The sequence below is a fragment of the Echinops telfairi genome, unplaced genomic scaffold, assembly GCF_000313985.2.
Source record: "Echinops telfairi isolate 266 unplaced genomic scaffold, ASM31398v2 ScPeMD7_17;HRSCAF=63, whole genome shotgun sequence".
NCBI lineage: Eukaryota > Metazoa > Chordata > Mammalia > Afrosoricida > Tenrecidae > Echinops > Echinops telfairi.
This window is the reverse complement of record NW_022103914.1, coordinates 4198223-4216804: the sequence shown is the minus strand read 5'-3', so window position 1 is coordinate 4216804 and position 18582 is coordinate 4198223. Positions and strand designations below refer to the sequence as shown.

Here is an 18582-nt window from a genome sequence, read left to right as displayed (position 1 = left end):
TACAAATTTTGAACTTGATAGGGCACCGATGACTATGACATTTGGTCTGATCATTGAGATGTCGATTGAAACAATAGTTAAAGAGAATCTAGTTATAAAGAAATCATTCTATATTCTAACAGGAATAAAGTAGATTATAGCAGAGGGTGATAGTTTAAAGATTATTCTTTTGGGGGACCTGTGGGAGACATTCATTTGAGGAACAAAAATGTAGAAGAATTCGAAAAAGCCTGAAGATAGATTGTGGGGGAAAATCCACAGTTTGGGCTAAGGAAAGGTGCAGTAGTCATTGGAGGCAAAAGCAAGGAGAGGGGTAGAGTAGATTCACACAGTCCAATCCACATAAACCAAGGGAGGTCGTTGAAGTGTCATTGCCAAAGAGAGAATAAGGACTTGGAAGATGGGTCATAGGATTTTTTCTTGTGATTTTCAGGAAAACAATTTAGAGGTCAGATTGAGGATAAAAGACTGGTTCAGCTTTGTTAATGTGGAAGCCATGAATGTAGGGGCTTATTAAATTTATTTTTAAGAAAGAAGAATGATTCTAAAATTGGGGACCAGAATGAACAGATAATGAAGATAGAATAATTTAGAAGCTGCAAAGAGGATAGATATGGTTACAGATGGAACAGGTTTGATGTGAGGGATTTTTATGGATGGGATTATTTGATGAGATTAGGCATTTAAATATGAAACCAATTTGAATCAGTCAGTGAGATAGAGAGCTGGACTGAGAATAAATCTGTTGTGGGGGATTTTCTGGTGTGCTTATTAACATCCAGGCTGTGGGTGTGGAGAACCCAGATGATGAGGCAGTCAGTCCGTGGGGAGCTGCAAGGTGAGCGTAATGGAAGGAAGGCCAGGAGATCCTGGAGAGGGGGCAGTGTTAATGTGACTGGCAGACAGGTTTAAATTGTGTCGGGAGGCTAATGAAGCCAACAAGAGGTGAAGGGCAAGTATAGAACCAGAAGATAAGGTGGTGGTCAAAAGGGCAGTGGGGAGGGTGTCTCTGAAATTAGTTTTTGTGGTACAGTACTTCCAGCTGTTTTCAGTATGATATATGGGAAGCTTCAAAAAGTTCATGGAAAAATAGAATTGAAAGATGATAGTGAAACCTTTCCACAAACTTTTTGGAGCCTCCACGTATGTGTGGGTGGCTGAAGTGTAAATGAAATTAAGGAAGGTCAAGGTGTAGAAAGTTCTTCACTATGAGTACTGAAGTCAGTTTGAGAAAGAGGAAGCTTTCTATTCTGGCAAAGAGCAGTTGCCCCTTGCCGCCTAGGGTTGCCGTGAGTCAGGGTTGACTCGATGGCAGTGAGTTTGGATTTGGTTTATGGCATGAAGTCGAGCTGCAGTCACTGGGAAAGGCAGGAGGAGGGCTTTCTGGTTCTCTGGAGATGTGGCCTGCGGGATGAATTGAGTGCTGTGGAAGGCAAAGGGTTGTTTTGCTTGGACAACAGTGAGAGTGGCCCTGGGAAGCAAGAAGCAGTCAGTCCTTTTATCGAGCTAAAGGAGTAGGAGAATGACAGCTCAGTCCTCAAAAGTACTAACAGGTTGCCCAAGACAGGCCAAACTTGAAATAAGATCATGTGATTGTCATAATCAGATGCAGTGAGCCTAACTGCTATGATCCTAATTGTCGTGTTGTCTGCAATTGAGAGAAGTAGATGGACTTGATACATTCATTAATTCTGTCATGGAAATTAATGCAAAGTCTTAACCATTCATATGTAATATTAGGGGGCTTCAGAATATTTTTAGGAGATTCTCATTGCCTTTTAATTCCATTTTTCCATGAACTTTTTGAAGCCCCTGCTATATTGATGGAAATGCAGTTGAGAGATATTTGTGGATTAAAAATGAGACCCTAGAGACAGAAAGATAGGTGGAAGGAGCATTACTATGGAAGCAGAAGATGTAAGATAGTGTGTTGACAATAAAACATGGACTTGTGGAGGTTAGCTGAATGGGAGCAAGAGTAAAATGAAGAGGAGAAAGCAGTTTGTAGCAGGGAGTATACAGAGAAAACATAATGCTGCCTATCCAAGAAACCGGAAGTTACTCTGAACGAGCCAGTGGCCTGTTCCTTCTCCGTACAAATAGGGATAGTCCATGCTGTCCATGATTCAGATGCGGTATTCCATGGAGCGTCGTGCATAACTTTAACACCAGGACGCCTGTGATTACACACAAGTATCTCAAACCACATGAAACTTTTTTTGTGTAAAAATGGGTGATAATTTATTTATAAAGCGTATTTAAAAAAAATCATATGATTGTGAATGAGGGGGAGAGCAGAGTGGGGGACCCAAGACACATCTGTGGGCAACTGGACATCCCCTTAAAGAAGGTCGCGGGGAGGAGACGAGCCAGTCAGGGTGCAATGTAGCAATGATGAAACATACAACTTTCCTCTAGTTCCTAAATGCTTCCTCCGCCCCCACTATCATGATCCAAATTCTACCTTGCAAGTCTGGCTAGACCAGAGGATGTACACTGGTACAGATAGGAACTGGAAACACAGGGAATCCAGGGCAGATGATCCTTTCAGGACCAGTGGTGAGAGTAGTGATACCGGGAGGGTGGGGTGGAAAGAGGGAACCGATTACAAGGATCTACATGTGACCTCCTTCCTGGGGGACGGACAACAGAAAAGTGGGTGAAGGGAGACATCGGACAGTGCAAGATATGACAAAATAATAATTTATAAATTATCAAGGGTGCATGAGGGAGGGGGAGGGGGAAAAATGAGGAGCTGATGTCAGGGGCTTAAGTGGAGAGCAAATGTTTTGAGAATGAGGGCGATGAATGTACAAATGTGCTTTACACAATTGATGTATGTATAGATTGTGATAAGAGTTGTATGAGCCCCTAATAAAATGGTTAAAAAATAGAAAGAGGCTTATTTGAAACAAAAAAAGGCTTAAGTAAAGTTTGAAGACTATAAGGTGAGTAGGACAGTGGAGGTATCCTGAGGCTTGTACAGTGTGTGTGTTTGTACTGGTAGTCCCTGATTTATGACAGGGCTTTCTGACAACTCTGTCTTAAGTCATTTTTACTGTAGGTTGAAAAGCTGCCTTTTAAAAATTTATATTTTCTATTTAAAATATATATCATATATTTTAATTATTTTATTATTGCCTTTTAAATAAGTTTTATAAAGTCAAACTTTATTTGCCTTTGGGGGTTGGCATGAGAATGATAACATCAGCAAATTACATGTTGCAACCTGTATATAGTATATATTACTAATGGTAAGATGCACACAAACACCTGAAAAGTAGTAAGTGCTGATTTTCATAACTAGAATATGTTGTGAATTATAAGTTGGGGACTGCCTGCATCCTGAAAATTGTGCTTTCTGTCTGATTTCTTAGTTTATATATAATTTTCTTAATGCTTCTTAGGAAGTTTTGATCTGTCTTCTCATTTAACTCCATATATATATATATGATTTCCAGATCTACAGCTCTTCATGTGTGTTTTTGTCTTTATGTAAAAATGGCACAGAGGGCTATATTTGACCATGTCTGGCTTCTCTGGGGGCCACAAGGCAGGGGTCTGACATGCTTCTCCTCGCCTCCATCCTCTTTTACCAATTTGAACACCAACCATTCCTCTGTTTTTTTGTTGGGTTTGATTGTTGCTATGGCCACACAGAACTCACAGACTATACTCTCTATTAAGGGGGTTTAATAGGGAAATTAACAGGTTGCTACAAGCCAGGCTCAGTAAACAGTTAAGAACATTGTCACTTGTCTTTCAAGTCCTCAGCCTTTCAGCCTCATGGTGTGTCTCTTGGCCTTTGCTGTGGACCAAGAAGCCCACCTGCTGTTCTGCCTCGCAGTCTCATCGTCTTAGTGCTGCTCCTCTGTGGTCCCATGGTCTCCTTTGTCTCTTCCTTTGGTTTTTGGCCTGACTCTGTCCTCTAGTCTCCTTGCCACAACCTCTGGTGCTTGTCCTCTTGTCCTCTGCCACTTCAGACAGATCTAGATGGCCCTGTGTTCCTGTTCATCATGTAGTCTTGTCTTTCAGCAGACTTTATCCTTAAAGAAACAAAAATAATAGTGTCTTGAGTCACATTCTCTACTAAAGTGTAGACTCAGAATACATCCTGTCGTAATCTTTGAACAGAAAACTCCTTCCAGAGTCGCTTGGAGAAGAGCCAAGCCAGTCAGGGTGCAGTGTGGCACGCATTGAAACATACAACTTTCCTCTAGTTCTTTAATACTTCCTCCCCCCACTATGATGACCCCAGTTCTACCTTACAAATCCAGCTAGACCAGAGGATGTACACGGGTACTGATAAGAGCTGGAAACACAGGGAATCCAGGACAGATGAACCCCTCAGGACCAATATTGAGAGTAGTGATACCAGGAGGGTAAGGGGAAGGTGAGGGGAGAAAGGGGGAACAGATCACAGTGATCTACATATAACCCCCTCCCAGGGGGACAGACAACAGAAAAGTGGGTGAAGGGAGACATCAGTCAGTGTAAGACATGAAAAAATAATAATAACTTATAAATTATCAAGTGTTCATGAGGGAGAAAGGATGGAGGAGGGAGGGTAGAAAATGAACTGATACCAAGGGCTCAAGTAGAAAGAAAATGTTTTGAAAATGATAATGGCAACAAATGTCCAAATGTCCTAGACACAATGGATGGATTGTGATAAGAATTGTCCGAGCCCCCAATAAAATGATTAAAAAAGAGAAAACTCTTTCCAAAACGGGATTCTAACAGGCACAGAGGCTAGCATTTATAGTACGTAAAAAAGAGATTATGCTAGATGAGCTTTATTAAGTAATTGACTAATCTCAGCCTTTTTTCTAGTTTTTATTTATTTAACATCTAAGGAGCTGTTTTGCTAATCACAGAAACAAAATATACATAAGCATGAAGCTTTGCTTACTTAAAATACAAATATAATCGTAGGGTTTGGAATCATGGCCCATACACTTGCTGTCATAGGTCTACATTGATGGTATTTAAGACAGGCCCACCTCCACACTCTTTGGCCTTTAACTTTGCATCTGCTCTCAAACGTTTGCCTGTGTGGTTCTGTGATAGTATTTATTTTTGTCAAACTTTGATCTCTGTTACCTTTTTCTTTTATTACTACAGATTAGATTCTCAACTGGTTACCTAATTGTGGTTTTTAAGATTCTCCTTCAGCCACTTGCTGTGAAGCCTGCAACTGACATTTTAAACCATTTTCATTTAGGAACGAATGTGTGCTTCAAATAACTATTTGCCTTATACTCCTCATAGGATCACTAATCCTTTCAACCTCTTAGCAAAGAATATTTTCCTGCCTCTCCTGCTCAAACCCGAGTCTAAAAAGGCTTATGATCTTAGTCCATGCTTCAGGGAGAGGGCATATTCACGTTGGACTTAGGAAGTGTCAGTGAGAACGGTGTGACCAGCACAGGATTCATGGATTTGGTGTTCCGTCCCAATGCAGCTTTGCTTTGGAATTAGTGCCAGCACCCAGCTCAGGAGCATTCATTACCTTTTTGCTACATTTAATCAAATACAAATATAATATTGAAGGGCCTACAGAGACCCAGAGCTTTGAAGCTCTGAGGTCTAGGGATGCCATTGTCCAACTCACAAAACTTGGATGTATCTTGCATCTGCCTTGTCTGATCTAGATTGTTTTCTGGACCTGCTTCAAACACACCTGGGCCTTGGGGAGTAGATTGGATTAGATTAATGATAGATACTTTAAGAAAGGTGTTGAGAGAAGTTATTAGTACACATGACAAGGTATGTTTTAAGTGACTTCACAAGGCTGGGGTTACCTTTTACCTACTGCTGTTGAGTCAGTTTTGACACACTGCATAGGGCTTCTGAATCTGTAAATCTTTAGGGGAGCAGTCTTTTTCTTCTACAGAGTGGCTGATGGGTTTGAACCACCGACATTGAAGTTAGCAACTCCATGCCTAGCCTACATCGCTCCCTGGGCCCCAGTTTAAACTCTCTCACTGTCATTTAGTCAATTCCCATTCATAGCGACCCTACAGGCCAGGGTAGAACTACCCCGCGGGTTCCCGAGACTGCGTCTCTAAGGGAGTAACAAGTCTCATCGTTCTTACACTGAGCGTCATGGTTTCAAACAGCCGACCTTGGGTTTAGCCACCCAGAGCAACCCAGGGAGGCCACCTGGGCTCGAGGCTAGCATTGAATTTTCCTTGTAAATTTGAGAAGAGCCAATATTCAGGGATTGGGATGGAATGTATATACTGCAGGGTCTTGTGCATGTCTTTGGTTATACATAAACACCTGTATGTGTGAAAACATACATTGGTAGTGGGAATTTATTAATTTGATTAGGTTCTATAATTAGAGCCTTTAGGGAAATGGGCATGGTAGGTCTTGTGTTTTGAGTGATTCAAATGAGTTGTGAGAGACTATTTAGAAAGATTATTGCCAGCTTACCAGGGGAATATTTAGGAAATGGCTTTTCAATGATTACTGTAGCTTTCTGGAACAGGCTAATAAAATTTGAGAGTGTTGGATTTTGTCATATGCTTTTCCTGTATTAATTGAATTAGGAGCAAATTTCTGTTAACTTGCAAAGTATTAGCGTTGAAGGAATAGACAAGGAAAACCGTTTTGAGAGAGCTGTTTATGAATTGATTTGGTAGGAACCGATAATTTTAAAAGTTGTGGAGATGTTTTGAATTAGATGATTGGGAGATGACTTGGAAAGGATTTGTAATGGACCGTTTTACTATTAGAAAAGTTAATTTCAAGAGATGAAATTGGAACGATGGGTTTAGAACATTATCTGCACTGGGAGAAATGCAGACCGTCAAACCAGGAAGGTTAGGAAACAGAAGACACGGGAAAACTGAAGTCAGTTAAGGTGTGGGGAAACAAGAAGGATTCAGGAGGTGACTGATAGATATTTCTGCAGGGCATGCCATGTGATTTAAGACCTGTGGGATGTGGGAGACTAGCCTTCACTACTGGTCAGGGAAGGAGACGAGTCAGAGAGAGAAGCAGGGAGCTCTCCGAGACGAGCTCGGGCCCCACTGGCCCAGGCGCACGCGCGCGATCTGCCTGCTGCCCGCTCCGTGGGGCCCGGGCCGCGGAGCTGGACTGCGCGGCGGCCGTGGGCCCGGGCCTCCGGGGAGGGCTGCTGGACGTGAGAAGGCCCGCGCCCGAGCACCGCAGCAAACTCCGCACGCGCCCCCCACGGCTTTCTTTTGTGTCTGTGCGTGTGCGTGTGCGTGTGAGCGAGGGAGTGTGCGCGTGCGCCCGCCCGCCCGCCCGCCGTGTGCAGCGAGGCTGCGGAGAAGCTGGGCTGCTTCCTGCCTGGTGGCTGGCGCGCCTGCGGCTGCGCGAGTGAAGCGACGGGCCTCGCGGCACAGCGCCCGGGGCCGCGGCCGGGCCTCGTGGGCCGCGCGTCTTCCGGGTCGGGCCCAGCGGCGCCGCCAGGCCCGGCCTCGGGCGGGGTGGGCCTCCGAGTGTGTGCTTGGCCGCCAACAAGTGTCTGCTGACCGCGGGCCGCCACATGGGGATTGACAGCCGCCGCCGCCGCGCTGCCCCTCTCCGCCCGGGCTTACCACGCTCGCGTCGGACTGCCTCGTCCCAGAAGGGTCGGACAGGTAACTGGCTTACTGGAAATGGACTTTTACCTGGTATCAAGAGCACGAAAATGTATGCTTGTATTCTTAGGTGGATTGCACTCGTAAACCTTGCATGTTTACTTAGAGTTAAGGACAGTCTTAAAACCTTTCCAAAATTAGGCTACCGGGCAAACGTTTGCGCTCCAAACTTTGCAGAGCACTTTTTACAGCGCTAGGAAAGAACTGCTTTGTAACAGACCAAAAGCTAGATTTAGGACATGCAAACGTTGAGCCTTTCCCACCAACTTGAATTCACAGCAGCATTTTTTGTTTTGTTTTGCATAATAATTGTCTTTGTTTAATTTACATATAGAATTTTGCAAAATTGGTCATGGTATGATTAAAAAAGCGCTTATTTATAGAGGGCAGTGGTAAAGTCACCACACAGTGTGGAAATTTCAAGTATGCTAAAATGCTGCTATAAATAAAATCCTGTTCAGATTTTTAGATTTTGTAAATCTAAAAATACGTTGGCAGTTGTCCTTTGGGTGCAGGAGAAGGTCCTGAGTTTCTCTGTTCTAGTTTCTGGGCAGATTTTTAGTATTGTCAACATGATAATGGTGTGTAGAACCTTAACCTGAGTGAATAATTTGTTTGTGATTACAAATCTGTTTTGCAGCTGAGAGTGAGCTATGGGTCTCTTATTCTCAGTTTGATGACCAATCCAAGAATAGACTAAGGAAACTGGGTATTTGACTTGTTTGGTGGAAAATATGGCTGAGCAGATTTATAATCTGCCAGAAAATGAAGGTGTGAATACGAAATTTTCTGTTAGAATGTTTAAATGTAATTTCTCCACACTGAATTTTTGGGCCTTCTTTGGAAAATATAGAGGACTGGATGTTTCTTCGGAATGTTACTTTTAGTGGGATTTGTAGCACATTTACACTTGATTAAAATGTACTTATGATATTTAACTGGGTGCATGTGGGTATACTTTCAGTGGCAAGAGAATAGCAGGTAACTTAGTAATGTTTAACTTCCTCAGAAATGCTAGGGAGGAGAATTATGTTAATTTAATTGATCTCTGCTGAAATCTGAAGGACTTTAGTTTATTGAGGGTGCCTAATCAGATACCGATGCTGTAGATTTCCCCCTCAACTTTCTGTCCTGTTATTCTCATCATTACCGTGATACCCAGACACAACAATATTTTGCTAATGTCTTTTTCAGTAGACCTCATACTAAAAGATAGCTTTCTTTTTTTATAGTATATGTATGGGTTGCAATGGAACCTTTTTATTTTGTTAGAAAACATTCCTAACCTTTTTTTTAATATACCTTCCCTCATATATTACATAAACTCCTTCCCAACTCCTAAGGACCATGACAAATTTTTTTGACCTTATTTTTTTTTAATTTAATTATCATTTTATTGGGGGCTCATACAACTCATCACAATCCGTACATACATCATTTGTGCCCAGCACATTAGTACATGTGTTGATTTCATCGTTCTCACAACACCTGCTTTCCACTTGAGCCCTTGGTGACAGCTCCTCAGTTTTCCCCCTCCCTCCCCACTCCCCCTTCCCCTGAACCCTTGATAATTTATAAATTATTATTATTTTATCATATCTTACCCCATCCGACACATGACAAATTTTAATTCGATGTTTGTCACCCAGGGATGGTTTAGGTAATGCCTGGAGACAGTTGCTTGCCATGTTGGAGGGTTTACTGGCCCCAGTGCATAGATGGAAAGCAACCCGCACTGTACTGGACTGCCCCCACACCACAGAGCTGCCGGACCAGATGCCTGCCAGCCCCTCCAGACTCGACTCATGGATACCTCATGGGCATCAGAGCAGTACAGCGTAGGGTTTACCGTGGCTGAATTTTTTGACTTTTAGGTGAAATATACATTGAGTATTTAAACGAAGTCTTTTCAGATTAATTAATCAGTATATTATCAGCGGGCTTCTTTTTATGGTTTTCAGTTTCCTGTAGAGTTACTTTGTTTTTTTAAATGAGTAAACCAATGAAGACAAAACACTGTATGAGCAAAGATTTCTTTAAAAATAATTTTATATAGGAGACATGTTTATCCCAGAGATATTTTAAAATGCATATTAGCAGGAATAAAAAAATAAAATAACCAACTAAAGAAGCCGCTGTTAGTATTTTTCAGTGTAGCTTTCTTAACCTTTCATTATGGAAACTTTTTTTAAGAGGTTAAAAAAAAATGGTATTATGAAGCTCTGTGTGCCAAGGACCTAGCTTTAATAGCAATGAACAGCTACTCCATTTTTCATCTGTACCTCTCTAGTCAGTTTCTCCTTGTATTTTTTAAATCTTTTATTTTGAAATGATTATAGACCTCAGAAAGTTGCAAAATTAGTTTGAGTCTCTTGTGTCATTCCCCCAGTAGGGAAAAACTCTACTAAAATATCAAAACTAGATCACTGACATACACACACCCAAACAAAAACAAGGCTCCCTGATGGTTTAGTGATTGCTAACCCCACCAGATTGCTAACCCCAAAGTCGGCAGTTTGAATCATCAGCCACTCCAAGGGAGAAAGATGTGGCTTTCAGTCAACCTCAGGTAAAGAGTTACATTCTCGGGAACCCTGGAGTAGATGGACCCAGTCCTGTAGGGTCACTGTGAGTAGGAATCCACTCCTGGGCAGTGAGTTGAGAAAACAAAGCAGCATAACAATCTAACCCCACAATCATTGTGTTAATTCTGACTCAGAGCAGACTGGAGTTGCTCTTGAGAATTTCAAGGCTGTAACTCTTTATGGGGCAGACTGCCTTATCTTCTGAGGAATAGCTGATGGTTTAGTAGGCCTTGTAACCATCCTGATGGGGCTGGGTGGGTTACCAATATTTAGTACATTACTGTTAGCTAGCGTATAACATTTTCTCAGATTTCACCATTTTCTAAATCTTGTGTTCTTAGATGTATGCATATATGGTTTTCTGTAATTTTGACCCATGTAGAAATTTATGTAAATACCATTACACGTTTGCATCACTCAAAGCAATGCCTTCTTGCTAGTCTTTTTGTTTGCACCCCACTCACTTCCTTGTCCTCCGCAACCACTGTTGTGCTCCCATCGGTACATATATTTGGTATGTAACTCCCCTGGGATAAATGCCCAATGGTACAACTGCTAGATTGTATGGCTTGTGCTGTGCACACTTAGTGTTTATAAGAAATGTTTGAAATATTTTTTTTATCATTTATTAGGGGCTCATACAACTCTTAACACAATCCATACATACATCAATTGTGTCAAGCACATTTGTACATATGTTGCCATCATCGTTCTCAAAACATCTGCTTTCCACTGGAGCCCTTGGTATCAATTCCTCATTTTCCCCCTCCCTCCCCGCCACCTCCCCCCTCCCCCCTGAGCCCTTGATAATTTATAAATTATTAGTATTTTGTCATATCTTACACCATCCGACGTCTCCCCTCACCCACTTCTCCGCTGTCCGTCCCCCAGGGAGGAGGTTATATGTAGACCTTGTCATCTGTTCCCCCTTTCTCCCTCACCTTCCCCCCACCCTCCCGGTATCGCCACTCTCACCACTGGTCCTGAGGGGTTCATCTGTCCTGTATTTCCCGTCTTTCCAGTTACTCTCTGTGCTAGTGTACATCCTCCGGTCCAGCTGGATATGTAAGGTAGATTGGGATCATCATAGTTGGGGGGAGGAAGCATTCAAGAACTAGAGGAAAGTTGTATATTTCATTGTTGCTATACTGCACTCTGACTGGCTCGAATCCTCCCCGCAGCCCTTCTGCAAGGGAATGTCCAATTTCCCACAGATGGGCCCTGGGTCCCCACTCCGCACTCCTCCTCATTCACAATGCTATGATTTTTTCTTTTTCTTTTTTTGTCTTTGCTACCTTGTGATCTCACAGGCTGGTGTGCTTCTTCCATGTGGGCTTTGTTGTTTCTCAGTTAGATAGCCCCTTGCTTATCTTCCATCCTATAGGACCTCAGATGCTGTATCTTTTGACAGCCAAGCACCATCAGCTTTCTTCACTGCATTTGCTTATGCACCCTCTTTGTCTTCAGCATTTGTGTCACAGTAGGCTGGTGTGCTTCTTCCATGTGGGCTTTGTTGTTTCTTCGCTAGATGGCTGCCTGTTCATCTTCAAGCCTTTAAGACCCCAGGCGCTATTTCATTTGATAGCAGGGCACTATCTATCTATTTTCTAGAATGGCAGTACCACTTTAGAGTCTCATCAGCAAAGTGTGAGAGATCCGGGTTTCACTGTATCCTTGCCAGCATTTGTTATTATCATTTAAGATTTTTAGCTGTTTTCCTAGGTCTGAAGTGATAGCTTGTTGCAATTTTAATTTGAGGTTCCTTAATGACAAGTGACCCTGAGTGATCTTCAGCTGCTTATTTGCTTTTCATGTGTCCACTGTGGGGAAGTCTCTATTCATGTTTATTTTCTTTCTTTCTAATCAGTATTTTGTTTTGTTTTTAAGTGTTGAGTTCTAACAGGCATTTGAAACTTTTTTGTCAGATATATGGTTTGCAAACATTTTCTTACTTTGTAACTTGTATTTTCTTTTTTTTTTTTTCTTGAATAATATTTTTGTTGACATATCTTACTTATTCCAATATATCCCTTCCCATATAGTTCTATTCTTCAATTCCATCGAGTGGAGTTTTATAATCATCAGTGCTATCAACCTACACCCCCCCCCCCCATTTCCCGTACCCTCTGGGAACCGTTACTCCTGTCAGTGTCTCTCAGGGGTCATCTATCATGACTACCGTGTACTGAACGATCTTAAGTGAACAAATGAACATAACACAAGTCTAACATGACCAGTGAGGTAAATCATGTATGGACCATAATAGTAGCGGTGGCGGGGTGTGTGGTGAGGAGATCGTTAAGAGCTAGAGGATAGTTATGTGGTTCATCAGTGCCACACTGCACCCTGGATGTATCCTCCATCTCATGAGGCCCTACTAAGAGGGACTGTCTAATTGTCTGGCTGGTGGAGTTTGGGTCTCTACTACTTCCACCCCCCCCTTTATATCAGTTTAGATGCATGTTTTTTGAACTTGTGATACTTCTTTTCATTGATACCTCATGATCCCACAGGCTGGTGTGCTTCTTCCATGTGGAAATATACAAATGGCTTTGTCGCTTCTCTGTTACATGGCCATTTGTTTAACTCCAAGCCTTTAAGACCTCAGACACTATTGTAGATTCTATTTTCTTTTTAAAAAAATCATTTTATTTGGAGGCTTGTACAGCTCTTATCACAATCCATACGTACATCCATTGTCAAGCACATTTGTACACATGTTGCCATCATCATTCTCAAAACAGTTTCTTTCTACTTGAGCCCTCGGTATCAGCTCATTTCTCCTCTCCCCCACTCTCCCTCCCTCCTTCCCTCCCTCATGAACCCTTAATAATTTATAATTTTTTTTCCATGTCTTACACCGACTGCTGTCTCCCTTCACCCATTTTTCTGTTGTCTGTCCCCCAGGGAAGGTGTTATATATAAATCATTGTGATTGGTTTGTAGATTCTATTTTCAATCTCCTTAACAAGCTCTTTAGTTTTACATTTATTATTACTATTTTTTTACATTTAAATGTATGATCTATTTTGAAATTTTGTCAACAATTGTGAGGTTTAGGTCAAGATAAATTTGTTTGTTTATGGTTGTCCAGTTCTAACACTAATTGTTTAAAAGGTTGTTCCTCCATTGAGTTACTATTATTCCTGTTAAAAATCAGTTGACTAAAGCAAAAAGACAATCCAATTTTAAAAGTGAGCAAAGATCTTAACTAGACATTTCCCCAAAGAAGTATACAAATGGCTATTAAGTACAGCAAAAATGTGAACAGTCATTGGGAAATGCAAATCTGAACCATGAGATTTCATTTCATATTCACTAGGATGACCATTACCAAAAGAATGGGAAACAAGTGTTGATGTGGGTGAAGAGAAATCAGAACTCTCACCTCTTGCTAGTGGGATGTGAAACAGTATAGCCACCATGGAAAATAGTTTGGTGGTTCCTCAAAGGTAAACAAAGAAGGACCCTAAAAACCAAAAGACCTCCCTGCCATTGAGCCCATTTTGATTCAGTGTGACCCTACAGAAGAGGGTAGAACTGCCCCTGTGGGTTTCCAAGGCTGTAACACTTTCACGGAACCAGAAAGCCTCATCTCCTCCCTGGGGAGTTCCTGGGGGTTCCCAACGGCTGACTTTGCAGTCAGCAGCTCCCTGTGTAAGCCACTACACACCTGTGCTCCTTAGAAGGACCATGTCACCCAGCAGTTCTCAACGGGAGTCCAGCGACCCTTTCACAGGGGTCGCCTGATTCATAACAGTAGCAAAGTTACAGTTAAGTAGCAACGAAAGCAGTTTTATGGTTGGGGGTCACTACAACATGAGGAACTGTACTAAAGGGTCAAGGCATTAGGAAGGTTGAGAACACTGCCCTGAAGGCTTCAAAGCTGAGATACAGATACTTGTGCACCATGTTTGTTTTAGTTTCACTTCTAGTAACTTAAGAGGAAACGAAGCTTGGGGTCTGTCAACAGGTGAATGAATAAACAATGGAGTATTATTTAACCACAAGAAGAAATGAAGTTCTGATACACTCTATGACATGGTTGAACCTTAAAAGCATTATGCTAAGTGAAATAAGTAGACAGAAAAACATGAAATATCTCCAATAGGCAATACATGGAGACAGAATGGAGATGACTGGTTACTACGTGTTGGAGGCAGAGAGGAATGAGGAAGTATTGTTTATTTGGTACTGAGTCTGAAGTGATGAAAGAGTTTTGGAAATTGTAGTAGTGACTGTATAATGTCAGTGTAATTTATACCACCGAATTGTCTATTTTAAAAAGGTTAACAGCAAATTATATGTGTTTTATTTCAGTGAATTTTGAAAGCTTACCAATTACCTTAAACAAGTTGCATGTAATGTAGCAAATCAGTAGAGGACAGGGTGTGGAAAGCCTGCTTGAAATCAGTTTTGGAAAAGTGGGAAAAGAGGAATTGAATTGGTGGAAGAACACAACATAGTAATAGCTTAAAAGTTACAAGATAAAAGATACAGGGGAAAAAGTGTGTTTTGGCATATGCCAACTCGTCACTTACCGAGTGCCGTGTTATCCTTCATTTTGCCTTTATGACAGTAGTAAAAACAAGTCTACCCAGGCATCGTGAGCATCAGGGGTGTTGTACATCATATAGTGAGAAATGGAGAGGGAGGAGTGAGAGTAACTCTGCCCGCGATGGCTAACGTGCTGTCTCAGGTTGCCTCTTTTCATGATTATTAGTGGTATGGCAGTCATGTGTCACTCTTCCTCCATTTTTGCATCATACGCATTTTCCCATAATGACCTGATTTTTGGAACCCAACTGTGTCAGTAAGAGAGGAGTGGGTCTATTTATGTTGCTCTATTTTTGGAATCTCTGTTCTCTTCCATTGATCTTTGTTACATTTCATCCCTTCCTCTGCTAGTTCCATGCTACCTTCTCTATTACCATCTTTATTCTTTGTCAAATTTCTTTTGCTATTCTAATTCCTGTCTTTTCAAATAAGCTTTAGAATAATCTCATCCATATCTTGTTGGTATTCTAATAGGAAACACATTAAACCTAGAGTTCAATTTGGGTAGAACTGATGTCTTTACTATATTCAACCAAAACAAGCCCTGTTGCTGTCAAGTCAGTTCCAAGTCATGGTAAGCTTGTGTCAGAGTGGAACTTGTGTCCCGTAGTTTTATTTTTCACCCCCCGTAACTTCATTGTGAAATACATGAAAGTTTACAGAGCAGGTCATAGTTTTACATTCATTATTTAATGTATATTCTGATTCAGCTCATCCATTGAAATCCCTTCACTGCACCATAACTTATCCCATTTCCTCCCAGTGTTTCCATGTTTCCTTTCCTCCTCCTCTCCTAACCCACCCCAACGAAGTGAGTTCAGTTCAGACCAAAGGGAGACTAAGGGGCCATCCTTATGATTTTGAGTTCTATTCCACATTTTCCCCCACTCTAGCGAAGACCAGCTAATGTGATCCTTTTCTGAATAGTTGGTAGTGGTTTCCGGGCACCATCTAGATCTGATCTCAGAGTTGTGGAAAATGGATGTTTGTGAGGATGTTTGGAACTAATTGCTTCCATGTGTCTTTGAATTGTTGTCTTCCTTTGCTCTGCATGGGACAGACCAGTAATAGTTTCACCTCAGGTGGCCACTCATGAGCATTTAAGACCCAAATTGCTACTCATCAGATTAGGAGGTAGAACATTGTCATTATGAACCCTATTGTGCCAGTTCACCTTGGTGCCTGTGCAACTCTCCATAGTGCTTTCAACGACTAGTTTGTCTGAAGCAGATGGCCTAGCCTTTCTTTTGTAGCACCTCTGTGGACTTGAACACCCAACCTTTCTGATTAATGGCTGACCACATTAACCATTTGCCCCACTCAAGAACTTTTCACTATGCAGAGATATAGATTTTCCACATTGTTTTCAAACAAAATTCCAGGTGCCTATAGTGTTCATGAACAATTTTATTGAGCTTGAACTCACATACCATACAATTCACCGTATAAAGCGTACAGTTCAGTGATTTTTAGGGTTCCCAGGGTTCTGTAGTTATCATCAATAAATTTGATAACATTTTTATCAACACAAAAAGAAATTCTGTGTCTGTTAGCTGTTACTCTCCAAGTCGTCCTCTTTCGTCCCTGGTAGCCGTTAATACTCTGTCGTTATGGGTTTGGCAGTTTTGGATACTTCCAAGTCGTGGAATGATGCGGCATTTTGTGGCTGGCTTCTTTTACTTAGCATGTTGTTTCGAGAATCGCACGTTATAGCATATATCAGTACTGCATTCCTTTTTACGCCTGAGTAATAGTTTGTTGTTTATCTGTTTATCAGTTGTTGGACATCTGGCATTTCTCTGACACCAGAATGTGTATAAGGGTCCCCATTTCTGATCATGTTTGTCAGCATTTGCTATTGTCCTTTTGATACTAGCTTGTCTTACTGGGTGTAAAGTGGTCTTCTGTGTGCTGAAAAAAATGTTTTTTCTGTGTGTGTGTTTTAGGTGAAAGTTTACATAGCAAATTAGTTTCATTCAGCAGTTTATCCAGAAATTACACGGTGACTTTAGTTGAGATCCCCATAACTTGTAGGCAGACTGTCAGTGCTCTCCGCGTTTCCACGCTGCCTTCCCAACGTTCAGTCTTCTGGTTCTCCATTCCTTCTTGGCTTCTCTTCGTTTTTTGGACAAACCTTGCCCTTTGGTCTCCTCAAGTTGACTGATCTGAGGAGCACATTCCTTCTGGGCATTATTGTCTGCTTTACAGGCCACTCTATTCTTCTGCTGAAAGGCTACCCTTTGGCTGTGTCATGAGACTTCCATATGCATGTCCCTGATAGACTGAGCGTGTTTCATGTGCTTGTTGGCCGTTTTAGATTCTATGCCACTTACGAGTTGGGTATTTATCTCTCTATTATTGAGTTGTTGAGGTTATTTGTATATTTTTATGACATCCCTTATCAGAAATACAATATGCAGAGTATTATATGCTGAATGTTTTCTATTCTGTGGATTTTCTTCACTTTCTTAATGCTACCCTTTGAAGCACAAAATTTTAAAAGTTTAATGACATCAAACTTTTTTTCTTCTTTTTCGTGCCTTTAGCCTCAGAAGGCTTTGCCTTCTCAAGGTCATGAAGATTTACTTTTCTCACTTTAACTCTTGTAGTTCTTTGAGCCTTTAAAAATTTTTTTCAAAGCCATTTTGTTGGGTGCTAAAACAGATACCAGATTCTTTTAATTTTTGTATGTGGTATCTGGTAGGTGTGCTACTTCATCCAATTTTTACCTTTTGTTGAAAATACCATTATAAACACTATTATTTCTACATTGCATTGTTCGGAACTGTTGTAAAAAAATCAGTTGACTGTACCTGTAATGGTTTACTTCAGCACCCTCGGTTCTGTTCCTTGAACTATAGATTCGACAGTGCTCCACTAGTAGCTGAAAGGTTGTGGTGTTTGAACCGGCCAGAGGCATCCGGGAAGACAGGCCTGGTGATGCTGCTGCTAATAGACCACAGCCTTGAGAACCCTTTAGCGCAGTTTACTCTGGAACACATGGAGTCAACTAACAGTAATGGCATTCTTATCCTCACACCACATTTTCTTGGTTTCTGTAGTTTGTAGTAAGTTTTGAAACTGACGAGTGTGCGGCTTTGTTCTTTGGAGATTGTTTTGGATATTCTGGATCTCTAGAAACAACATTTGTACATTAAGAATAGCTTGTCAATGTCTGCAAAAATACAGCTTGAATTTTCGCGTGGATTATGTAGAACCTTTTAGATCAATGCAGAGGATTGTTGTTATTTTTACAACATTAGGTTTTCTGCTCTGTGAACACTGGTTGTCTTTCTTTTTATACACTCACTGCTCTAGAATCACTTCTGATTCATGTGACCCTATAGGAAGAGTAGAGCTGCCCCATAAGGCTTCTAAGGACGTCGTCTTTACTGAAGCAGATTGCTACAGGTTGCTTCTCCAGAGCTGCTGGCAGAGATTTGAACTGCCATCCTTGAGGTTAACAGTCAAATGCTTAATTACTGCACTGTCAAGGCTCTCTCTCTGTTTCTTAGGCCTTCTTTCATTGATGTTTTCATCAGGTGTACAAGCCTTACACCTGTTTTGTTAATTTTTCCCCTTAATTTCATCTCTAGATGGTGGTATATTCTTTGTGTAAAAAATCGAATTTATTTTTGAGTATTGATTTTTGTCACGTCTGACCTTGCTGAACCTGTTTCTTACTTGTAGCAGGTGTTTCTTTTCTTATTTCTTTTTGTTGTTGTTGTTTATTGTTTTATTTTTTTAACATTTTATTAGGGGCTCATACAACTCTTATCACAATCCATACACACATCAATTGTGTAAAGCGCATTTGTACATCA

At 41.3% G+C, this 18582-nt stretch overlaps 1 protein-coding gene across 5 annotated transcripts in view; it reads left to right on the top strand.

Moving 5' to 3' along the window:
• ZNF148 (zinc finger protein 148) overlaps positions 1–18582 on the top strand; it is a 149988-nt gene that overhangs the window by 6699 nt on the left and 124707 nt on the right. The window contains exon 1 of one of the 5 annotated variants that reach the window (XM_045287498.1): positions 7600–7616. The exons of the other annotated variants lie outside the window; for them this stretch is intronic. The gene's annotated coding sequence lies outside the window, so the exon portion shown is untranslated. Of the gene's footprint in view, positions 1–7599; positions 7617–18582 lie in introns of those variants that run through there. 5 annotated transcript variants of the gene reach the window in all.